The sequence below is a fragment of the Amphiura filiformis genome, chromosome 16, assembly GCF_039555335.1.
Source record: "Amphiura filiformis chromosome 16, Afil_fr2py, whole genome shotgun sequence".
Classification (NCBI taxonomy): Eukaryota; Metazoa; Echinodermata; class Ophiuroidea; order Amphilepidida; family Amphiuridae; genus Amphiura; species Amphiura filiformis.
Genome location: NC_092643.1, coordinates 2,592,046 through 2,619,073, shown reverse-complemented (window position 1 = coordinate 2,619,073; position 27,028 = coordinate 2,592,046). Strand labels below are relative to the sequence as shown.

Below are 27,028 nucleotides of genomic sequence, written 5' to 3'. Positions count from 1 at the left end.
TACAGATGTGTTTTCCCCAAGCTCAAATGTAACTTTTTCATAAGACCAATGTATCATCTCAACATGCTGTGGTCGATGTTGAAATCGGAGCACTACCATATGGTTTATGAGCTATACAAAGTTGGTATATTTTCATACTTTGAAAAAATGAAAAACACCCCTATTTCAAATAAATGGTATAACCCACCCTGACATCTGGTGATTATTTTTATACTTTCAATGCGGCATCTAAGGTTCGACCTATTCATACCTTACAAAGAAAACAGTATATATATATTGTGTATATTAGTAACGCTGGCTTCAAAACTTGACAAATTGACTGCTGAAAAATGCAAAAATTGTGAAAATAGGCCTAAAATGAAAATTTGGCTGTTACCATGGCAACGGGGATATTTTTTTCCCAAATTTATTTCATGTGTGTTTGTTTCAGGTCAAGGTCCGTCAAATATGAAAGTTTAAAGGAAATCCATTTTTTGACCGTGGCAAACATTTAACAAAAATTCTCCAAAATAACAGATAAAAGCGCCCTGGGTGGTTAATGGAAAAAACTATTTCTGATCAAACTGATAAGCACGATTAAGCCAACTTCTTTTGTTATCCGTAAAAAGTAAATACATCAAACTATTAAGATCTCTGATCAAACTGACAAACATAAATCATGGGAAACATCATTATTATTACCTATTATGCTACTCCAGTCTTTGTTTGGTCTCGTTCAACCAATGTACATTCTACCGGCCTTGCCAATAAAACATTATTTTACTTTTGTTCATCTCAACTGAGCTGTATCCAGTATACCTACGCATTAAACAATATTGTTCACATAATTCTTTGTTATGGCTTTACTGCAAGTTTAATGCTCTGCATGCTACATGTAGCCATAGGCTTCAACATAAAAAGTTCAAGTTTTGAGATATTTTCTCAAAATATCAAGAGCTATCTTAAGAACCACTGAACCAATACAAGGCTTGTTTGTACTCATTTCAATCTATTTGTCATGCTGATTCCAAATATGGTCATGAAAATTTACAATTCTGAAATTTTTGAAAATTTGAAACAAAATTTGAAACTTGTCGTCTGCAGTTGACCCCCGCGTGGAGAGAGTTAACTTTGATTATGTAAGTCTATTCCAAACTGCTCAATTCATGTTTGTTTTTCACTTTCAATACATTAACCTTACGGTTGGTCTGTAAGGGATAACTTTCAATCAACACAAATCAATAATTGCATACCTTAGCCACTCCTGTCTGTCTGTCTGTCTGTCTGCCTTTCTTCAGATGAACATGTTTGCTGGCTTTTTTGAGATACCCTGGAAGAGGAGAAAGAAGAAACCCAAAAGAAACTTAAAATATATGTGGTATTTAAATGAGAAATTTCAGTATCGGGAGTAAGGGCTTGGAGGTTTCCTCTCTGTCACTCCAAGGTTGCTTACCGTTAGGTTTAAATAAAGTAATGTCATTTTGGTTCGCTTTTTGGGACAGTTATTCAGTTATTTTATTAGCTAATTGAACAGTGACGTAACATATTTATGCATTGCTGCTAACAGTGACTGATCATCCACCAATCTCTCTCCTACATGTATACACCTTCGATCAATTTTTTATTTTGTTTAAGTTGAGACACATGAAAGAAAACATTATAAATATGCAAAAAAATCAGGTTTGAAATTTTTTCACCCAATTCATTTTAGAGTGTACATTATGGCTTTCATCCACATGACTGATAGTATTTGACATAACCTTAAAATCTCAAAACTGGGAAAAATATCACCTCATATCAGAGTCTTAGCTAGCCATCACTGGGATGGGCAAAATTAATGCCTTTGACAGATGCTATATTATAAATTGTATGTTTTGAGAAGCTAATTGACCCTTTTAGTAGACCCAATTTGTAGAACAAGGCCATATCAGCACATATTTGAACTCTTTGAACCCCCAATGGGCTATATATGTCTGGTAAATGTTTTAAAGGTCAAATTAGGACAGGCAATTTTATTCAAATGAAGGGCAAACCTCAATTTCTAGCTAAGACCCTGCCTCATATCATTTGTGGTCATTAAGGGGGTACTACACCCCTCGATAAATTTGTGTCAATTTTTGCATTTTTCTCTCAAACTAATCACACACTGGTAACAAAAGTTATGTATATTATTGGGGCAAGGAATCCAATTACTACACTGGAATTTCAGTGACCCAAGGCAAGCGGTTTGTTATTTATGATATGAAATAAGGTACCGCTAGGATGTTCCTCATTTCCTATCATATATACGGAACCACTTGTCTTGAGTCACTGAAATTTCAGTGTAGTAATTGGATTCCTTGCCCCAATAATATACATAACTTTTGTTACCAGTGTGTTATTATTTTTGAGAAAAATGCAAAAATATTCACAATTTACCACAGGGTGTAGTACCCCTTAAGCTAAACACTAATCTGTATTTATGTGATTTATGTTCCTGTTAACAATATTTTGAAACGATTATGCCTCACTGAGAATACTACTCCTTCTCATCAATAAATGTAAATAGGCGACTGACTATGATTACAATGGACATACGATGCCCTAAGGATAAACACCATTAGACACATCCACACAGTACAGAGGGTTTTGGATTAAGCAACCCTATGTTCCGAGCAAAAACTTAGGGAAATCCGCCGCATGAACTGTCTTGAGGATTCCAATCCCTAAGTTTGCCCCAAAATTTATCCCCAAGAAAATGAGGGAATTTCACAATTGATCCTAGAGTGCTACGCCCGGGGCACTCCAACTTTGGAGGTGACGCGTATGTAGGGCTGTTAAGACCCTTTTTCAGCATCGCTGTCACCCAAAGACCCCATATTTTTTTTTAACACATGCTCTGTCACCCAAAGACCCCTTATTTTTCCATTTGATCTGTCACCCAAAGACCCTTACAAGTTCAATTTGAACAGCAACTTTCATTTATCACTGATTTTGTTACTTATTTTGAAAAAACAAAGAAATTTGAAGCCATTTAGAACTAGAAATTGATTTTCGAGGTTTCTGTAGAGCTTTTTCGGCTCTCATCCAAAGATTCCATTTTAAAAAAGGTCATGTTCTCACCCAATGACCCCATATTTTTAACATTTTGTTCTCACCGAATGCCAAAAATCATGCTCTCACCCAATGACCCCATATTTTTTACATTTTGCTCTCACCGAATGCCCCTGGGTGCGAAAGTGTCAGCCCTACACCTATATCCATTTCAAATTGAAGTGCCCCCGGAGTGCTACGCTGTGTGAACAATACATTTTGCAATTCCGGAGTGCTGACCTTAACCTATGACCTTGGTTTCATTATATTTAATTGGCTTAATTCGGCGTGCTAGTGGATGGGTCACAGCTTCCGGTTGAAAATCCAGAGCTGTGGTCATCAGGAATTGCGAAATTTGAGGATTCCAGGCTTCAATTGAGTTGTGTGGACACAAACTCAGGGATTAACTTTGCCCTAACATTAGCATCACATTTGAGCTCCACATTCTTATATCTGTGAAATTTTCACCAATAGGCAGCACAAGACCCCATATTAAGACCTCCCTATCTTTTCCAGACCCTGCCGGTTTGAAATCTGCATAGCACATACATGTACTTACCAAAACAAATTTTTATTTAAGTACACGCCAATCTTAACATCCACATCTCTCAAATCAGGTGAAACTATAATAATTGTTCATGGAAAGATGAGTTCTACTGATCTGTATAGTCTGTATACCTTTCTCGAGTCATTAATTTAGATATTGCTTTTTTTTGCTTAAAAAGTTACCTTTTTCAGAGTCGTCATTGAGCAGCGACGTAGCTTGTGACACCATCACGCATCTTTATTCAGCGTAGTGATGTATTGTTTACAATCCTCCGGTCACATGACCACCCGATGGGTGGTCAAGTGTCAACAGATCATTGTAGATGGTGGTAACTTTTTAAGCAAATGTCAAACATGACAGAGTCCAATATCAGTATCCATGCTGCTATATTGTTTTTATTGTGATGAGAAGTTTACATTTTCAGAAAGGAAATGATGCAATGAATCCAACTAGAATAACAGATTCCTGAAAAAATTAAGTTTTTGAGAAAATCTTGAAAATTGGAAAATCTTGAAAATTGGAAAATCTTGAAAATTGATTTTACTTTACGGACTCGAGGAAGATATACGGACTATAGCTGAAGTGGATAGCATATATATTCAGATACAGCAATGGGTCTTTAGTTTTAGGTAAAATAAGGTCTAAGAAAGGGTGTTTTTCAAAATTCCCCAAAATCATTAGGAAAAAATATGAACCATCACTTACTGAATGTCTATTGCACAATTCTTTTTTAAAGCTTACACAAAAGAAAGCAATTTTAATTCTATTTCTAGTAAACATATCAATGAATAAGTCCTTCATATCACACAAAATGAAATGTTTGCAAGGTGTTTCTTAATCTGTTGATGCACTTTTTTTTGTCAAATTTATTTTAAGAACAGCAAAGCTCACAAAAATAGCTTTTAACCCTTCTAAAGCTTCAATGGAGAATATTATATCTGTTTGAAATCGTGAATTAAAGAAACTCCAGAGCTACTGTAAAACTACTTCATTTCGCTAGCAATTTAATTTCGCTTTAAACGCCTTCGATCGCTAAATCAAATTGCCACTAAATAGTTCAATTTTAATGGAATTTAAATTGCCACAAAAAGATGACATGCCAATTCGCTAATTTAAGCTGCCGTGAAATTCAAGTGTTTTACAGTAGTCAGAACATTTAAATTTTAAAAATTCATGCCGCTAAACTATCCCGATAATACAGTACAACTCGCAAAAAATCCTGAGGATCAACAAACTCACCTGCTCCGAGTGTCCACAGATTACTGCTTGATACTTCTCCACATAATTCAAATGAGCATACATACACTCCTACACCTGCAGACAAAAAACATATTTACACAATGGTCAAATATAATTGGCCTTTTCAAGTTCCTGGTTTTGGTTTTGGTTTTGGTTACCCATGTACAAAGCTAAGCTCTTGGTGGATGTTGTTATTGATAGCTTTATCTCGATCTTTTGTTACAAACGAAAACTTGGAAGAATTCAGTTGCAGTTTCCCTTTTAGTTTCTTATTACTCCTGATTCCAGAAAATACAGCTCTAATTTTTAGGAAATAAAAATATATTATCTTGTTTTGCCAAATGAAACATAGCTAATTCCTAATCCTTCATTTGGTACTTACTGGCAATAAAAGTCAAATTGAAATATTTTTGCAATTTGAGGGAAGATGGGTCAGAAACATTCAATTTTGCATGTTTTCTTACATTATTGTAGTTATACAATTCGAAGACTTGGCACAAGTCTAATCATTCAAACTCTTGAGTATAGGCAGAGAAGATGAGAATAGATCTATTATTCTCATCTTGGTATAGGTTAACAAATAAAGTAGGTAGGTAATGGGGCTACGCATCCTGCACAAGAACATATTAACACAACAGGGAACGATTGCTTTCTACAAGAGGAAACTGAATATAATTAATACGAAAGAAAGAAAAATTTACCCAAAGTGTTACAATTAAGGGATCTAAAATGAGCGTTTATTGCGTTTCGACAGTATTTTTTGTGGGACATGAGAGCACCTCAGACCTATCGAATTGCATTCTGAATACTGAAGCATGTCTTTCTGATATCAAATAATTTTCATTTTTGAAAATCACAATATGATACAAATTTTATGACAAAGTATAAACATTTGATATTTTTCTAAATTTTGATATATAACAGTCCTCAAAGTAAATTATATAAATCTAATGATATATTCTTAAAGTGTATGTAGCAGGGGGGAAAAGCCGACGGTCAATTGAAAATTTTGACCTTTCATATTGAAGATATGGATTTTTTCCCAAAAGACCTAATTTTTTGGGGTGTTTTGGGAAAAAAAATCCATATTTTCAATAACTTAAAGGTCAAAATTTTCAATTGATCGTCGGCTTTTCATCCCACCTACATACACTTTAAGTATAAATCATCAGATTTATAAAGTTTACTTCAAGTACTGTTAAATATCAAAAATATCAATTTTAATGATTTGCCATAAAATGTGTATTAAATTGCTAATTTCAAAAATCAAAATTATTTGATATCAGAATGACATTCTTCGTATTCAAAATGCAATTCGATATGTCTGATGTGCTCTAATGTCCCAAAATAAATACTGTCCAAACGTTCATACCCCAGCCCTTAAACAAATAAACACAAATCCTAACCGGCACACAACCCAACTTGAAAAAAAAAGCAAGGGAATGTGCCGGCATGGGAATCGAACCCATAACCTTCCAATCTCAAGACGGACCCTCTATCCATTAGGCTACCAGCTCCCACTGATAAACGGTGGTTAAAACTGGGTCTAATGTGAGCAATATGTGTATAGTAATACAAGCCTAGCTGCTAAATTACCGGTATGTTGGTCAGTATTTGTGAAGTATGAGACTCGAGTCATATACCGGTTTTGGCTACAGTCAAATGTAAAATTGAGTTGAAATTTCAGTGTGTGCATATAAACTTTTCTAAAAACTTTTTTTTTTTAATTTAATTTTTAGTAGGTCTTACTGATGCTTAATCGTTTCCCCAGCATAATACAAATAAAGTAAGTAATGGGGCTACGCATCCTGCACAAGAACATATATATTAAATACAATGGGGAATGATTGCTCGCTACAGGAGGAAACTGAATATAATTAATATAAGAAAGAAAGAACAGTTTACCAAAGTGTTTTGACCAAATCTTTAATAATGGTATGTTACAAGCCGACCATCAAATGACCTTTGACCTCATCATATGACCTTGAACACCATCAATTGATGAGGGTTCCCATAGTGCAGCTATGACACAATATTTCCACACACTTGGATCCATCAAAAAATAATAATGGTTGCATTAGGATTTAAACTGTTCATGAGCCCAAATTTTAACCAAGTCTCAAAATAATGGTATTTTACAAGTTGACCTCAAATGACCTTTGACCTCAGTATGTGACCTTTAATCACCACCAATAGATGAGGGTTCCCATGGTGCATCTATGACCCAAGTTTGACATAAAGTTGGATTGATTGAGCCCATATTTATTGGTCGACCTATGAGTTTTAAAATATTGGACGAGACATAGTCGAGTCCAATATTTTAAAACTCATAGCGAGACCAATAAATATTGGGCGTAAAGCATCCAATTTTATCAAGTGTTATTATGTGTTGGATCCAATATTTTCACACACTTGGATTCATCAAAACATAATAATGGTTGCAATAGGATTTGAACTGTTAATGAGACCAAATTTACAGGTTGACCTCAAATGACCTTTGACCTCGGTATAACCCCACCCCAAAAATAGTAGCCAGAGTTTCTGACCATGACCCATATCCCTTATCCTGAAAATCTGAAGTCAATCCGTCCATCCATGCTCCATGCCTAAGATACAGCATCCGGACGGAAGCACGGACGGATGGACATTGCAAAAACAGTATGCCTCGCGGTGGAGGCATAAAAAGACAAACGCCATAGATGAAGATCATAAATAATTAAATAAATAATATAGTAAAATAATCCAATCGATTTATTTATGTAACAGGTCAAATAGGGTATGTTGTTCAATACAATACATGTATAAATTTAATTATGCCCGTAACATATAGGCCCAAAAAAACTTTATTTGACATCAGATTTTTCCCCTTGAAAAGACAAAATTAATGTTGAATATATGGATCAATTATTTCATTTTATAAGCTTTTCATTAATTTTTTATCCACAAATCAATACAGCATAGGATAATGACTTCCTCCACGGTCCATATGAATAAACACAATAAGTAGAGCAGATCTCGGACAAAAAGAGTACACCAAAACGGGCACAATATACCTGTGATTAATTAACTCTGCTTTCAATTGCTAACCCTGAATGATTTATTAACTGAAGCATAGAGTTTGCTATGTATTGTAGATCTATTCTAGATCAGGACTCCAATTCTATGCATGACCAACCCCAACAAAACCCAAAACGTGCCTAGCAGACTTTTTTTTAAATTCATGAAAGACAGGTATAAGGTAATGTAGCTGAAGTGCGATTCGGTCGCTACTCGCTAAGGGATCTTACAAGTTTGTGGGTAAAAATAAACGCTGCACAGCCGTGATGCCTCTTGAATTTGACTGCAACATGCATGCACCGGTAACCAGCAACAACCCACAAGTCATCATGCACACAATTTTATCATTATCCTACTGTGTCCGACTGCATCTATAGTAATCATGATAATACGGTAATAAGCAAAATGCAATAGGGGGAGGAGGAAGAACATAAAATTTATTGATTTTGCATAGTTATTGTTGTGCAATAATTATGAGCCCTGGGGTAGGGTAAAATTGGGGGGGGGGGCAAGAAATTTTTTGGCAAGCCAAATGGGGGGGGGCAAGCAATTTTTGGCACACATTCATGGGGCGCCTTTTAAATAAAATGCGCTAAAAAGGCTTAGGAAAACGGTACGCAAACGCTTAAATATGCAAATTTCCTGCTTGATACACTCGCAACATGTATCAAGACCATTTAAGGTTTGTAAATTCGGATCCCAAAAATATGGCATGTGTAAGGGGGGGCAAGCAATTTTTGGCGAGCCATTTGTAAATGTTACCCCCCGGGGGCTCATAATTATTGCACAGCCCCTAAGTAGTCTGATAATTATATATATTTTTTTTAATTTAGAATTTCAAAATATGCAAACAATGAGTCAACGACCTCAACATATGTGAAAATCAAAAAATTCCATCAGCAAGTTTGTGAGTATTAGTGACATTACCATATATATTAGAAGCAGATTTATTTGATGTAGGCACGGACCCTTAATTCTTGTTTGGATTTTCAGAGGATGGAGCTCTCTATTTATACATGAAATTTACCCTATGACAAAGGAGCCCATTTGCGCCATTAGGCAAATCTTTATGGAACGGTAACTGTTCCAGTCTCTCTGCAGAGTATAATCATGTAGGCCAAAATAATTTTTTTTGCGTACCAGTTCTTTTGGAATTGAGCAAGTTTTATGCACGTACGGTCACATTCATTTTGAGAAGCTGCATGTTGAAAAACAAATCTGCATTCACCATGTTCACAGACATACTGCTACTGAGAATCTTACTAAACAATGTGGTCATTACAGGTAAGTCCTTTTGTCAATCAAATCTATTTTGAGATCAAATCAAAAAGAAAATGCACACTTCTTTTCAATTGTTGTTCAACGTGAAAATATTCAGTAAACCGCAAAAGTTTGATTTCAATGGAGTTGTTGGCATCTTGTCACAATTCTAGCTTGTTAATTAGACTACAACATTTGATGGAAGTTCAAAAATAACAGAGGTATTGGTTGGGTCCTGTTGTCGTGGTGGGGCAGTATTATTTAAATCTCATTGTTACTCATAATCTGATTGTAATTTTGTATCTATCTTGGTTACCGTAATTAAGATGGGGTCTAGTGGGCCATGTCTGTATGTTCTTTTTTTCCCTTCCACCGGGCCCAAGTACAGATAAAAATGGAAAAAAATTGGTATGCGAGACAGAAAACTAGTGGATCAAATGTTAGCCTGTATGAACCAACTACCCACAGATTCCCATACTAATAATCTAATTATTTGAATTGAAGTGTCCAGGTTGATAAAAACAAAGATTCATCAAAAGTTTACTGTTACAAATTGCAATTGCATGATTGCAAAGTTGCGAACATGTTGTTGCGACAAATCAGAGGTTCAATCAAAGAAGAAGAAAAGCACCAAAGGGAGGAAAATTTCCTATACTTTTGTACAGAAAGAAAAACTCAAAAAGGAGGAATTCCTCTAATCTGAGGAAGAATCTCATCCCTACATTGTAAATACTCGTCACTGGTCTTCCTTTGCCCTGGGCTTTAAAAAAAAAATATGATGTGATGTGATCAAGCAAAGTCGTCCTTTGCATTTTATTGTTCTGAGCAACACTAAAATGACCTTTTTTTAAAAATTCTCTCCTCTCACTTGGGCAATAGAAATTTTTACTTAAATTGCAAATCAAATCTTCAATTTAGTTGATTATAATTATTATCTTGCCATACCGTAAAACCTTGTCTACAAGCATATAGAGTGCTTTTGATTAAAGCTAAATTACATGTAGGCCTAATCCAGGCACCATCCATCGACAAAATTATAAAATTATGGAGTTTGAGCAAATACAAAACCGATACACACACATACAAACAAGTACTATTGTAAGACCAATCTATTGTATTAGCATATATACAGTTGTTTCGTGTTAATTTAGCTTTCATCAAAAACACTCTATATGCTTATAGACGAGGTTTTACGGTAGTTTAAAAAAAATTCTACTTGAAGTTGATGCAAGAAAACAACAACAACATTGTTTATTATGCACAGGTTCTTTCTTGCCAGCCTCAATAAGCGTACAATCTATAGACCCACAACAATATATTTCAAAATACAGACACATGCATGCACTCACCGATATATAACTCTGTTCCAAAGCCATACAGTCATGCCCTGAAGTGTCTTCACTCTACACAAGACTTAATTCCTATGCACACCCTTTGTCATTCGGCACAACACTGCTGGATAGTTAAACGCCTGCTTACTATGCTTGCTAGCTAGACAGCAGCTTGGCTAATCCTACAGGCTGTAAAACAGAATAGAAACACTGTCAGGTTACGATACTTTTAATTCAGAGAGTCACAATGAGAAATTTATTTTCCCCATTTGTTGCACTTCAAAAAATGTTTCCGTATCATGATAAGAAATTTGACTATTCAGACTACTTTTCCAAATGTCATGAACATGCGGATTGATTAGAAATATTTTAAACTATTTCCCTTTAAAAACTTATAGTGTAGATATCTCCCGGGAGATATCTACGATTTATAGGCCTTACTTTTAAATAGTAAGTACTGTATGTTTGACAGCCTAGATGACAGGCCTCCAGAAAACATTCAGCCTTCCTGAGCACTTGAGTAGTACTGAACATTTTCTGTGAAAATGTGCGCAAATGTGACATCACAAGCACAGTGCAAACAGCAAAGTCTGGTTACTCCATGTAATTTTACATGAAATAAGGGTTAAGGTTAGGATTAGGATTAGTTTAGAGTTAAGGATTAGGGTTAGGATTAGGGTTAGGATTAAGATTAGGCTCAGGGTTAGGGTTTGGATTAGCTTACACAAAATACTGTAATTACATGAAGGATCAACCCAAAGTCCTCACAGCTGTGCTGGGGTTTTAGATGCTTTTTAGCACAATTTGATCCATGTATGGGGCCGATCTTTTGTTTGGGGTTGATCTTTTGCATAAAATTGATGACCAACATTTTAATTTTAAGTTATTTCAGGCTGTACAATAAATATGAGCCACCCACCCCCCCCCAATAAAATTTCTAAATGGTGTCAAAAATCGCTCCTCACCCCTTTCGGCCTGCCAAAAATCCCCCCTCGGTCTACCAATAAAACTTTGCCCCCCCCCTTGCACATGCCATATTTTTGAGATCCCAATTTGCAAACCAAAAATGGTCTACATGTATAGTGAGCACAGCAAAGTAGTTCTGAACTGTTTAGAGGGTATTATTTAAAAGGTGCCCCATGAATGTGTGTCAAAATAGATTGCCCCCCGGAATGCCAAAATTGCTTCCCCCCCCCTTTTCCTGCAGGCTCAAATCATTTTTGTGCCAGGGATTTTGGATACCTTGTGTTCAATCAAGCATTTCTTTTATAATTATATTCACCGTGTTGACTGTAGAGTTTTTACAATAAAATAAGCTGGCTATTAAATTATATGAATTATTTCATAAAATTGGATATTAATACATGTAATATGATGAATTATTTCATACAATTGGGCTAGATTAAAGATGTGTATGCTATAAAACTGCAGACTTTATTTTATTATTTTATTTTTCAATTAATGCATTATAAGTATTTTTAATAAGTTTTAATAAAATATTTGTTTTCAAAAGTTTGGCTATTTTGAACAAATTGGCAATGTGCCAAATACCCTTCCCTGTAATAATTCAATGGGATTTTGAGAGAAAACATCATGTTTTGAATAAGGGGTCAGTCACCCACCTTTGCACATAAAATTTGTATTATATCGCAAATTTCAAAAAGTCAAAATTATTTGATATCAGAAGGATATTCCTCGTATTCAATGCAATTTGGTGAGTCTGATGTTCTCTCAGTCCCACAAAAATACTATGCCAACATCGCTATCTGAGCCCTTAAATCAAAAATGCCAACATTAAAACTTGGCAGGTAAGGATTTCTTATCAATACACACAAATCCTATATCATTTTCAAGTAATTCTGTGCATGACACTAGCTGATAAGGAGGCTATCATTTTCTTTAGAAGGGGGCCCAAATTTACAAAAAGTCGGCATCAATAAAATTGCGCCCCCCCCCCCTTTTCGGCAACAAAAATTTATGACCCCCCACCACCACCATCGGCGATACACCTTACCCCCTAAACAGGCTAAAATTGTTGTATTGAATTGAAATCAGTCTTTTTGAATAAAATAAACACACTATGCGATCATCTTGTGACTCCCTACATTTTGGTCATCACAAATTTTATTACCCCCCTATTTTTCTTTCCAAACATTTATGACCCCCCCCCATATATTTGGGACCCCGCCTCCTTTCCGAAGAAAAAGCCATCTTTTAAAATGAAAATACTGAGTGAGTTAGATTCACTTCATAAATATGCACACATGGGCATTCATTCAAACAAAAATTTCCGGCAAAAATTTTAACTATAAAACCTAAACCAGCATTGAAAAGTAGACCTACATTAAATAATAAGCAGTATGTTTGAAGGTTTCAAATTGAATGATCCACATTTGCAGGAAAATTGATCATAATTTGACCAAATGTGGTCATATTTTTGCTTCCTTTACAAATGTACCTATATATTTACAACTTTTTTTGAACAATTTATCACAAATGGCCTATATAATATTACTTCCAAGTTTAGGAAGTGAAACTTTTGTTCAACATGCACAACCGCCTTTAAACATTGATGATCAGTACTAAATCATGCTAACTTGAAAGTATGTACACAAAAGGACATAGATATACATTGTAGTTAAATAAAGTATATACACACAAAAGAAAAAGACAATACACACAGAAGTATGTTCCAATCAATACAATAATGCTATCCATTCTATTCAACTTCAAACACATAATAAAATATGCTCCGTTCAGAGATGTGAAAAAATAAAATCATGTAAAACAGTACTTAAATTACAAAGTATGATATAACCGGGTTATTTAAAAACACTAACAATATAAAATGGTAGTCTGTTCTATATAAAACATGCTAGAAATTCTATTCAACTTCAAACTCAGGATTAGTATGTTTCAATTCATTGTATATTGGATATTCAAAAATGATATCAATTAATTAAACATTAGTAGATCATTACAATCTATGCTTAATATCAGAAAATATTTACTCACAGTCACCGAATAACAGGTTTCTCCACATAAAATGGCATACCATGTAAAAACGCTTTTGATTTTGACTCCCTTGGTAAACACACCATGCATACAGTATACCCTGCACAATATTGATAATCCTATACTAGTATGCAGTGCACTAGTGCATATAATGAGCTCAGCCAAGCAGCCAGAAATACAGCACAGCCAGTGTGCCCGTTGCCCGGATTAAAGTGCTGTGAGTAATAAATATCTCTGCAGGCGGCCGAGCACACACACACAGGCCAACTAGAAAGCCATCAACCTAGGCCATGCATTTTAATAAATGGAGGTCCTTGACAATTCTACTCCATGCATGCTAGCTAGCTAGCTGGAGGGGCATTGAGGTTATTTGCTTTATTTCTCTCCCATCTAGTATTGATTCGTTGCTTAGCACATTTTCAATAAGCTGCCACTCCAGCTTTTGTCCTTCAGTACTGTTATATAATCCACATTATGAGTCACCTCACTCCACACAAAACTACTAATCCCTGTTCAGTTTTTTTTTAATGCCACAGACTTGTAAAATACTGTGCAGAGATGTCCTAATGCTTATTATGCTGATAGGTGCTGATATAATTTTACTCATCATAAGATGTTTTGAAAACACAACATCTTTTTTGATCTATGTACAAAGATTTTAGCCAAAAACAATTCAATATTTTCAACCAGTTCTGCATGGTCCAATCAATACCTTTCCTTGGCAGCACCATGAGCTACCATGGTTCATTAAGCCATTCATCAATACAAAGCACACACAAAAATCAATGGTTGGTCAATAATGCACAATAAATACTTCATATAGAAACTCTTTGTACTGCAGTGTTTCTAGATTATCAACTGCATGCAGGCTTAACAGTTTCAACTATTTTTTAGTTTTCTGATAGTGAATTGAAATATAAAATACAATGTTATTAAAATTTAAAAGAGAAGGAATCTCTACATTATGTCCAATTTCTTAGTTGTCCCAATATTTAATTACATAACTTACACACATAAAATGATCAAAAATACATCCTATGTTTCACAACTGTGAACTTTTCAAAAACAAACAATTCCAGAGCCTGTGTTGGGTATTTACCAAAAAAGAGGATTAAAATTTTTATCAGGCCTGCAGGATAGAAACTTCCCAGTGAGTCAATAAAGTCTAGCTTTTGCGCACACACACAACCACAGCTTTAAGTCTTTCCTGTGAGGGAATAAAGTGCAGTTATACCTATTGTATGGCCGTTCAATTGACTTAGATGGAGAACTATTGTCAACACATCAATAAAATGGAGGTCCTTTGTATTCAAGTCCCAGCCTTTAATGACCCACAAAATCTCTTAGGTAACCATTAGACCATGCAAATTTGGAGGTCTTATTGAAAAGAGAATTATTCATTCTATTGAGCAGTGGAGGTCGATGGTTTCAAGCCATTTGAAAAGAAAAGTATTTTAGACATGCAATGCAATGAAAAGGAAACTAATCTACAGTTCTTTTTGTTTGTTGATGTAATGTACATGTCCTTCAAGTACGGCTTTAATAAACAAATAGGTGATAAAGCTTATAGCTATGAGATAAGCTGATACTTTTAAATTAAAATGGTTATTTTGTGCCACCAATGATGAACAAAAATTTGTCACAATTGTTACAATCACCAATAATATTTATTTGATTTACTGCTTCATCAGATGGTAACCAAATAGCAATGATAATCTTGTGAAGAGATCCCCTTGAACACACACACACACACACAACCTGTATGGATTGGAACAGCCTAGGGCACAGTAAATATTATGAGATAGATTTGGCTCTATAAGACTGATACCTTAAAATCCCCTCCAAAGGACTGACTACTTTCATGGTTCATTTACCCAATTCTATTCAATAGAGGGATATGGTATGAAAATTTCCCTTTAAAAGGGAAACAGTAGGACTCAATATATATCCATTACCTTGTTTGGTGTACAAATTGTTGTATTGAGCAGTGCTTCCATTATGTTTGTTTACTTCTTGGCACAATGTTTCTAGGGAGTTGTCAAAATTCCCTAAAATTGGAAATTTTAGCGATTTTTGAGAAAACAGAATTTTACCTTTTACTTTAGAAAATGTAAAACTTGGCACTCTAAATTAATGCGACCATGAAAATGTATGGATTGTGATTCCTTGCAATCATGTGACGTGACCTTGCAAACGATAATGCAAAGGTTGTCTAAATGGTTAGCTAAAAATTATGTAAAAAAAATGTGCCAGACAAGATTCCAACTGTAATGTGAATGCAATGAAGCAAAAAAAAATCTAAAACATTTTCATTAATTTTCTATGGGACTTAGCAGTATTGTCAAAATATCTGAGCTAAATGTAAATAAAGTGTGCCATTAAGGGTATACGATGTATTGTTGGTCGAAGCAGCAGAAAAAAAAGCAGTTCACAGCATCTTGCAAATGGTAGTGAGCTTTACCAAAAATTGCATTGCTCAATTCATAGCGAGCATGTAGAAGAATTCAAATATCACAGATATACTTTTGTAGGTCCTGTAGTTCTTGAGTTATGTTGTAAAGAGGGTTGAAACAACAACACTTTTGTAAAACGTACATAACTCATTAACAACAATAAATTAAGTAAGTTTTCAAAGTATATGGTTTGTAGAATGAACTTTTGAAAAACACCAAAGTGTTAATTTTCAATAATATATTGATTCAGATAATGAAATCTATATTTTTTTGGCTGCTTCGACCAACATTACCTGGTATAACCTTAAGGGGGTACTACACCCCTGGCCAATTTTGTGCCTATTTTTGCATTTGACTCACAAATTATAGTGCATTGGTTTCAAGTAAGATATGTATATTATAGGGGCAAGCACTACAACTACTGCACTGGAAATTTTATTTCAGCACAGACAACAGTTGTGGAGTTACAGTCAAAAATGAGGGAAACCCAATATTTGATCAATAAATCAATAACTACTTGCCTTGAGTTGCTGAATTTTCAGTGCAGTAGTTGTAGTTCTTGCCGCTATAATATACATATCTTACTTGTCACCAATGCGCAATAATTTTTGAGAAAAATAAAAATGCAAAAATAGGCAAATAATTGGTCAGGGGTGTAGTACCCCCTTAGTGAGGAGAATCAATTTTCATGGACAAAAGTTCTGTCAAAAAATGTTTTTTGCATTAGATTCCATTCCATTCCCTGACAAACGAGATTCCAGTTGTTGTGAATCCATTAAAGCAAATAAATCAGAACATTTGTATTACAGTTTTCTATGGGACTTGGTAGATTTCAAGTTCAACTTATTTGGCAAACCTGTTCGGGCAAGGGCGTACTACGTCAATGGATCGGGGTAATGCATTTGTGACATGATCAAGGGGAATGAGTCGCATGTCGACCCTGGTCGAAAATGCGTTTTACATACGGTTCTTAAGAGGACATTTAGAGCTTTCAGAAGCTGAAAACCCCATGTTGATAAGATCTTTCTTTGCAAAGTTACATCAAAATATAAATAGCTGAAAACAATTTTTTTAAAAATTAACACTTTCTTTGCCAATATCTCAAAATCAATATTAGCGACATCCGACTCATTTCCCTTGATCGTGTCACATTTATTTTTGTCACTTTGCAGTCTGCACTATATAGTTTTGCCTCCCCATTGAGGTGCTCCTTACAAATGACCATACCGAGAAACATTTGGTTTATCGATGACCCCTTTTCTAGGTCAATTTTGTATACTGATGAATTATTTTACAAAATTTCCAGCCAAATAGCCACATTTTGCCACTTTATAATTATACCCAATTTAAATTTGGTAAAAACTGTGCCAATTTGTTTAAACTTTGCGGCTTTCCATGGAAAATTGGTTAAGTGATGGTGACTTGGGTCCCGGGGTGCCGCAAACATGGGTAGCATTTCTGGCCAAAATTGAGGGGGAAATTTGTAAAAACTAAGACAATTTTCTGTAAAATTGGTCTGAAAATGTAAAATTGACTTTTGGTATATCAATGGGTCCAAATTTCTTGAAAGATAGTATATTGATGGGTCCATTTTCAAATTCTCGGTAGCACACCCCTACCTATCCATGAGTTTATCCATGATCTGCACTGGAGCGTGATATGTCTGAAACCAATGGACTAAATAAGAGAAAATCATTAAGGATTACTTTCACTAGTGTTCACAGTACAATGGTTTATTTTTGAAACCTTGAAGGCTGATTATAGGGAAGGACACCTGGACATCATATATAATACTAATAGTAGCAGCCTTGATATAATTGCGATATTTTTGGCCTATTCATTCTTTGAAATAATCTTCACAAGTATGGGCCAACAATGTAGGCCTACATAATACATGTAATAATATTAAGTAGCTTTCAGATCATGGAATTATTACCTTTTATTTATCTATGGAGGGGCTTTCATTTTCCAGTGCTCAAGGATAAAAAAACATACAAAAAACAAGCTAAATTACAAAATAAAGTAAATTTTGTTCTGCATAATATATTATTTCACCAAATAAATAGCAATTTGAAGAGAGCTTTTCAAAAGTGGCAAAAATTTATATTAACTTTTCCCTGGAAGCGCATAGATAGTGAACACAGTGGAGTGAGCGTTCATCTGTCACACAGGATTAAACCTGTAACAATAGGCAGCGGAAATCACCTCCAAGGATGAAATATCCAAATTTGTCACTTTTGAAACTACCTTTTGTTATTCAAATATGTATCTAGCAAAATATCAGTATGAACTCTCATCATGCCTAATGAGGTATCAAAGTACACAGAACAATATTCTCCATCTATCAGGCCAAAAAAAAAAACAAGCTTGTTTCCTTTAGCGCGAGCATTACGTTTTTGACAACTTATTTTGCACCTTAGAAAATTTTTTTGTTCACTTTGCAAAGAAAAATAAACCTAACTGGAAAAATGACAAAATATAATACAAAACACTACTGGAGTAAACATTTTCACATGGATTTAAAAAATAAAAATGAAAAAATGCATTTCTCATTTGACTTTTTGACCTGCTACAGGAAGCAAACATATTTTTTTTTTTGACCTCACTTTATTTAGATTTGGTGTCTCAGCACAGCAGCATCCGCCCAAATCCAAGTGTTTCTAAAATGCCTTTAGAATAAGATTAATTTTAATGCTAATTTATTGCACATGCTAAGGAAGCATGGTTACCTTTTTGAAATAGCGGAGTGGAAGGGTTTCAATAAAATATTTTTTGTGTAAAAAAAAACTGAAGCATCCTATGTATAAAAGAATATGAATATAACTATACACATCATATAACGATTTGTAATACTCAATCGCGGTACAACTTTTCTGCTTTAGAAGTATTTTATTTTAATTATATAGGCCTTTTTTTTCAATTTAGTGAAAATGAAGGCTGAAAAGATGATGAAAATTCTATGTAAAAATTACATTAGACCTCGCCAAAGATTACTGTTTCGTTTTTATGGTAATCTGATCTTTTATTTTCAGAAATAAACTTTGGGGTCTAATGTGGACTTTCTGCATCGGAGTTTAGACTTTCTCATCGCAATCCAATTCGTAGTTTCGGGCTCAGACTGCATAGTCTGTTACGAACGACAAGTGTTACGACCAACAGATATAATCGGCTCTAAAGGAGACTAGCCAGTTCTATCATGTCTATGATAAGTAGTAAATTCTACTCTTTTGTAATGATGGTCACACAGATTTTTATTCAACCATTCAACCAAAACTCCTATTGTTGAAGGGACAATACACTATAGAATTCAGTATGATTGTTGGCTAGCTGTTTGTCACATCCTGCAACAATGAGAGGACATTCCTAAACTAACATGTGACTTGGAGTTGGAGATGTTTTTATATGTATAAAGAGACACATAGGAGCAGACAAGTGCCTCATTTAATGTAAGTCAAATAAGTCAAAATCCACAAGAGTGACAGGAGAGATTATCCTTATGACTTTTTCATGTATTTAAAGGAAGTATTTAAAAGAAATTATTGAAGGAATCTGATTCCTGAATCTGCTGTTATAAAAACCTTCTTCACCAAAATAAGACATAAATTAATCATCCTACAATGTATATCAGATTCGACCGAAAAAGAATTTTGCTGTAAATTGTATACTCATATTAGTGATAAGACAGAGCTAACATGGCTTTATCAACTACAATGTGAATGTCACACATATTTTAATGCATTGCATGTGTTTGAGAAAACCTTACTTACCAAGTTTAAATTTAATTTTTTCCAAAAAAGACGCTTTTGACTTACCGGTACACACTTTTATGTCAGTTCAAAATCCCAATGAATAGACACGGGTTTTTGTCATTTTGCGAACTTTTGTTTTAGTTTAGTTTTCTCTCCTATAATAATAAATAGCGGCAGGGTTGGCGATTTAAAAAAAAAATCATTTGAAAAAATTGATTTATTTGATTTAAATCGGATTTTTTTATTATTTAAATTGATTTTTTTTATTCCAAGAACTACTATACCCCATGATAAAGTCAAAAGAGACCAGTGGAATGCTACATGTATGCACAATCCTATCAGGTATTTACAAAAAAAATCAAAATGCGTTTTCAGATGTGTAAATTTCAAAGGAAAAGTAACATCATGGGAAGAAACCTGTTGGATTCTGCCCCTTGAAAATGATTTCTTAGCAATAGATAAAATGACATCATCAAGATATTTAACTGTATCCAAAAGGTGTAGAAGTATTACAAATGAAGTAAAACAGTCAATTCAAGAAAGAAATTAACTTAAGGGGGTACTACACCCCTGTGGTAAATTTGTGACTATTTTTGCATTTTTCTCAAAACATACATGTAATAACACACTGGTAATAAAAGTTATGTAGGCCTATATTATTGGGGCAAGGAATCCAATTACTACACTGAATTTTCAGTGACTCAAGACAAGCGGTTCAGTATATATGATAGGAAACGAGGTACATCCTAGCGGTACCTATTTCTTATCATAAATAACAAACCGCTTGTCTTGGGTCAGTGAAATTCCAGTGTACAATGTAGTAATTGGATTCCTTGCCCCTATAATACACATAACTTTTGTTACCACTGTGTTATTAGTTTTGAAAAATGCAAAATAGACATAAATTCATCGAAGGGTGTAGTACCCCTAAAAATTTGATTTAAATCATTTGATTTAAATCGTGATTTAAATATCATGCCAAACCTGAATAGCAGTTGTATAAAAAAAAGTTTTAGGTTTATTTTGCTGCTAATATATCAAGCTCATTTTTTTAAACTTTGTGTTACTTTTTAAAATTATACTTTTTGTATTTTCTTGATTTTTCTAGTAAGGCACCCACCAATTTCAGGGAACAAAGTTCCTGCCCGAGCCCGTCCTTGGCCTACCCGGGTCAGATTTTTTTTTTTTTTTTCAAAGTTGGATAAAGTTGTACGTTTTAATTACTTTTGCTTCTATTAGGTATATCACCTCAAAAATAATCGCAGCAGAAACACGTTATTGAATGTTCCTACATTATTGAGCTTTATTAAAGCATCAAAATCAAAAACAGAATTGAAATCGGTCAATGCATTGTGATGTAGTGTCAATTTAAAGATGCTCATAGATGGAATGAAATCCTGCCACAAATGGCTGTAATGACAAAATCGGCACATTTCGAGATTTTGAAGGTTTATTTGGACGCTTGCTTGAAAAAGCAGCGTTAATTTAAATATCACATGTTAAATGCCTATCTTTCCTGACTTCGTTATAGAAAACAAAATTTAAAAAATCTATCATTGAATAATTATAATAAATTAACCAAATATACTATTTTAGCAATTTCGGCTAATCTGCAGACAAATTAACTCTCAAAAAATGACTAAGTTCAGCTAATTAATATGCAAAATTGATGCCAATAGAAAACCGTACATGATATAAAGGTGCGGTTTTTTTTGCACACATATGTACCGTATACAAAGTTCTTTCAATTGATAACAAAAAATACACAAAAAGTAATTAATTATGCAAATTAGGTAATTACAGTTAATTATGTATTATTATGCAAATTAGGCATGAGTAATTTTGGTGTTTTTTTTTCAATATTTAATGAACGTCTGTTCATTCATCATAAATTTTTTAAGAATGATCCTTTATGAGGTTGAATAAATGAACTGCGGTTAATTATTTAAAAACAATACAAAAAATAAAAGTTTGACATTTTGACGGTGTCTGGAATATAATTTTCATTTTTACTGTAAACATGATATGTGTTACCATTACTCAAAGCCAAGTCCGAAAAGTAAAAATAAAAATTCAGTTGCAATGAGACCTTAAATTAACATTTTGTCATCACGATTAACATGGGAGGACAATCGGTAAATGGAACAGCTATTTTACTGTACCGCTTATACAAAATTAGTATGGCCTTGGACACACACAATGGCTTAGAGCTATTGTGGTTTGGAAAATTACTCCCTAAAAATATCATTGATTAATGTTTTGCTTCAACTAGTTTTAGGGAAGTGCTTCATTCGTTGTCTACGGAAATAATTTACATGCTAAGAAAGATTAGTATTTCAGCTAAATGGCGGTAGGTCCCTTTACTTCAATAGGCCTATATTTATTGATTTATGAGCGATCTTCAAAAATCCATAAAAACAGGCAGTAGTTCTTAAACAAAACAATTTTTAATTTGGGGGGACCCGATGGTAGCCTCGGGAAGGCTTCACACACCATATATTAAAAATTCAAACAATTTGGATAAATGAAGCATATGAAGAAATTCATTTATCGACATGGATGTTTTCTAAAATTGGCCAAATTTGAAGCGCGCCCTTTTCAATTCACTGTTATGCTTGCATGCACAGTGTAGCAGAATTATTGTGCAGCCACTGTGACATACCTACTTCTATTGAACAGCTAGCATCTTCCTTGTGAGCTAAAAAAATCAAAAATGGCAAAAATTTAAAATAGGTGGAGAAAATACTTTCCTTTGTTGTGATTAAAGATTTAAATGAATCTAAATGTTGATGTGACACAGGAGCTATTGTAATAATGTACAAAATGCCAAAGAATTAGCCCTCCTGAATCCTCAAAAAAGGATAACATTGTCACCTAATATGAATGCATGTAAAAATATGAGAACATTTTCAGGAATAATTAGCGCAATTAGCAGGCCAATTAATACATTGCCCGGGGGGCACTATAATGGCAAGGGGGGGGTGTCAGGCGCTTCCAAAGATTCACATAAAAAGGGTACCGGGTATGTGAAGAGTGTATCAAATGCATATAAAATTGGAGTAAAGGGTCATGTTTTTTTGAGCTCTTAGGTACTTTTGGGATTTTGTGCTTTTTCCTTCATTCTTGAAAAATGTTTATTAATTTTACAAATATATGCTGAAATAAATCCTCTTTCTCAATCTCGCTCAAACTATTTCATCCTGTGTTTTCTTCTCGTGTACGATTCCTTTTCACATTCCTTTGGACTGGCACATGATATTTTCACACCCCAGTTTTACGCCCAACGTGACACCGACCCGGCGTTAGACTTTATAAAGCCTGCAGTATGAAAAATCTCCTGAAGGCAGCAGCTTCTTTATTTAGGGTTAAAATTGGAAAGAGGATGAGGCTGTGAATCAGGTCACAGGTCAAACAAAATTCTGTCTCAGATTACGGTATACATGTCTCCCGGGGGGGCCACTGGTCATTGACAAGGGGGTATCATGCGTGGCCACAAAGTTTCAAATAGCACCCTAAACAAGTATTTATGAGGTCTGAAAATGCACCCCTAAACAAGTATGACAAGTGCAATTTCATACCCTAAATAAGTATTGACATTATTTTTGCCCCCATTAGAAGCAAGTAAATCAGTCATATTTTGACTCTAAAACCCTTTATGATAACTGGGAAAATACAAATTCAAAAATTCATAACTTTTAACCTTTATTACAATACTACATTTTTCTCAAAGTACCCTAAACACTGATTTATTGTACAAGGTATACCCTTTTTCTCAAATTTCCTTGTTTTAGATACCCTATTCACGATACTTAAGTACAGTGCCTGATCATGAAAAAAGACCCTTTTTACTTGAATCTTTGGCCACGCATGATACCCCCTGGTCAATGACCAGTGGCCCCCCTGGGACATGTCTACAGCTGGCTAACTAAGCATATCATCAGGCGCACACTTCCAGACCGTGTGATTCCTGCAGGGAACGTTGGCCAGTATCCATGCAGTCAAAGTCAAAGCTGGCAGTACCACAGAATTAAAATCAGAGAACCATGACTCGAACCCCATACCACCACGTGCAATAGCGCGGTCTGACAGTTATGGGCAAAAATTGGGGTATTCGGGTCCTTGCCTAGGACTACAGTACAGGTAAGTACACGGAAATGAAAAACAATCACATATATTTGATATTGTAAATAACGCATTGCGTCACTCGCTTTTACTAGTCTAGTATACGCAGTCGATACGTCGTGCCATGAGCTGAGCACATGAGCATGTCTAGTGCGCAAGTTTTGCCAAGTAACTGGTTTCGGATGTATTTCAGCAAAACACAAATACCCCCAGTCCTGGTTCTATAGTTTTAATTATGTGGAATTTTTAATACATGATGAGCAAAATTCAACAGCCATGCCATGCATCACATCCAGACATCAGTGTCAAGAAGCAGTACATTCCGTGCTGGCGTGATACATAGGATGTATTCAATTATCAACACTACATTATTATGCTGCTGGTCAACTTACCGATGATCACAAAGGATGAGACAAGTCTTCGGTTTTAAGTAAACTTGAACTTGACCGGGTCAGTACATACAGTCACTCACACTGCACAGCAAGCCTGATTTTGCACGCAGCTGAGCTCCGAGCTCCGAGTAAACAAATGACCGTGAGATCGAGACAGAGACAGAGCAAAAAGGCGAGGGCGACATTTATAAAGTTTGGCAGCAAGCAGGCCCTGGCAGCAAGAGGCAGCAAGGAGCAGGGCAGATGGTCAGGACCGCGACACTCCGGCACTTGTTGGAAGACATCTAGTAGTAGCTTCTAGTACAGCAGACAGTACATGTACAATGTGATTTTCTCATTTATAATTAGGATTACGTCATTGCCAGAGCTTGTTTATTTGTTCATTAGAATGATTGACAGTGGTGGGCGGACTTATACGCTTTGTACCGCTCACAAAACAAAGCTCTGGCAATGACGTAATCCTAATTATAAATGAGAGAATCACATTGTACATGTACTGTCTGCTCACTCTGCTGTATTAGATGTCTTCAACTGCGGTATAGCATGGTAGGCAGTTTGTACAGAGTGTCGCTTCTCTACCTATTTTTCTCGGAGATGGTGATGGGCAAGTGGGCAAGTGTCTGCACGGTTTTGTTTTTACCTAGCCGGGACACCGGCTAGGTCTTGTGATGCTATCGGATCTTTACCTAGCCGGGACACCGGCTAGGTCTTGTGATGCTATCGGATCTTTCTTACCTAGCCGGGACACCGGCTAGGTCTTGTGATGCTATCGGATCTTTCTTCTTCTTTCTTCTGGCAACACGTGCGTGACTTGCCACGTTTCGCCCTAGCTCTCTTATGCTTTGACAGATTTCAACCATACTTGAGCCAAATGACCACTGGACTAGGCCAAACCTTACATTTAACTTTGACCTGACTGTGACCTTTGACCTTGACCTTGTGGCCAAAAATGTTGATTTCACAAAAAATGCTACTCCTTCCACAAATTACATGCAATGATCATGTGACTCATGCATATGAATCAACATGTGCCAGTGCTTAAAACCTATTTAAAAAAATTGAGGTCAAAGGTCATTAAGGGGTCATTTCCGGTTAAAGTCTGAAAAATTTGTAAAAATATTCAAAAAATCACTGTCTTTACAAATTACATAGCAGAGAGTCGCCATTAGCACACATGCATTGCTACTAGCCAATGTCTGTAGGATGCCTACAGTTTTGGGGTCAAAGGTCATTAAGGGGTTACTTCCGGGCAAAAACCAAAATTATCAAAAATGTTCAAAAATGTTTTATCTCAAAATGTAAACAGACCAGAGTAACATAAACTTCATATATGCATTAGTGTTACCCAATGTATGCACGGTATTTTTATTTTTTTTGGTCAAAGGTCATTTAGACGTCATTTCCGGTTTTAAGCTAAATAACTTCAAGAATTTGTATCTCCATAACTAAGCATAGTAGATTTTTTTTATTTAAACTGTAACAATGCATTTTCGCGGTGTGTATGAGGTTTTTTTTATATTGGGGTCAAAGGTCATTAATGAGGTCAAAACGTCAAATTTGCAAAACAAAAGTTTAATATTACGGAACAGTAGCTGTATCTCAGCTTATGGAAGACGGATAAAGCCCCTACATGCTACAGTGAAGCACCATTAATGGTGTGAGATGTTCATAATAGCCGGTCAAAGGTCAAACTTTAAGTTAAGACTGGCATTTCCGGCCCAGCTAGGTCCAGATCTGTAACCAGATCTAGTTCTTTCTTCTTTCTTCTGGCAACAAATTTCAAAATGCTTCTTCTCCTACATGTTACATCCTACAATGACGTCACTTGCACATATGCATCGGCTATATCCAGTGTCTATAGGATATTCACAAATTTGGGGTCAAAGGTCATTAAGGGGTCATTTCCGGTATAAAACCAAATATCTTCAAAATGCTTCTTCTGCCACAAATTACATAGTACGTTGATGTCACTTACACATATGCATCGGCTATATCCAGTGCCTATAAATTATTCACAGAATTTGGGTCAACGGTCATAAAGGGGGTCATTTCCGGTCTAAAAGCTAAAAATATTCAAAAAATCACTGTTTTTACAAATTACATAGCAGAGTGTTGTCATTAGCACACATGCATTGCTACCAACCAGGGTCTTTGGGGTGTGTACAGTTTCGGGGTCAAAGGTCATTAAGGGGTCGCTTCCGGTCAAAAACCAAAAATCATCAAATATGTTCATTTTTTTTTATCTCAAAACATAACCAGACCAGAGTGATATAAACTTCATATATGCATTAGTGTTACCCGATGTATGCACGGTATTTTTATTTTTTGGTCAAAGGTCATTTAGACGTCATTTCCGGTTTTAAGCTAAATAACTTCAAGAATTTTTATCTCCATAACTAAGCATAGTAGATTTTTTTAATTTAAACTGTAACAATGCATTTTCGTGGTGTATATGAGGGTTTTTTTATATTGGGGTCAAAGGTCACTAAGGAGGTCAAAACGTCAAATTTGCAAAAAAAAATGTTTAAAATTACGGAAAAGTAGCTGTATCTCAGCCTATGGAAGACGGATAAAGCCCCTACATGCTACAGCGATGCACCATTAATGGTGTGAGATGTCCATAAACTTTAAGACTGGCATTTCCGGCCCTGGCTAGGTCCAGATCTGTAACCAGATCTAGTTCTTCTTCTTACCTAGCCGGGACACCGGCTAGGTCTTGTGATGCTATCGGATCTTTCTTCTGCTTCTTTCTGGCAACACATGCGTGACTTGCCACGTTTCGCCCTAGCTCTGTTATGCTTTGACCGATTTT

General features: G+C 35.2%; 1 protein-coding gene across 2 annotated transcripts in view; it reads right to left on the bottom strand.

Annotated features, from left to right (window-relative positions):
- The window catches only part of LOC140135416 (uncharacterized), a 34,950-nt gene extending 10,625 nt beyond the window's left edge, over positions 1-24,325 (bottom strand). Inside the window, exons 1-4 of one of the 2 annotated variants that reach the window (XM_072156906.1) lie at positions 24,217-24,325; positions 10,504-10,674; positions 4,838-4,912; positions 1,233-1,309 (exon numbers count right to left, since the gene is read on the bottom strand). The gene's annotated coding sequence lies outside the window, so the exon portion shown is untranslated. Of the gene's footprint in view, positions 1-1,232; positions 1,310-4,837; positions 4,913-10,503; positions 10,675-13,500; positions 13,772-24,216 lie in introns of those variants that run through there. The other variant, XM_072156907.1, reaches the window with a different exon arrangement.
- Positions 24,326-27,028: the final 2,703 nt, after the last annotated feature.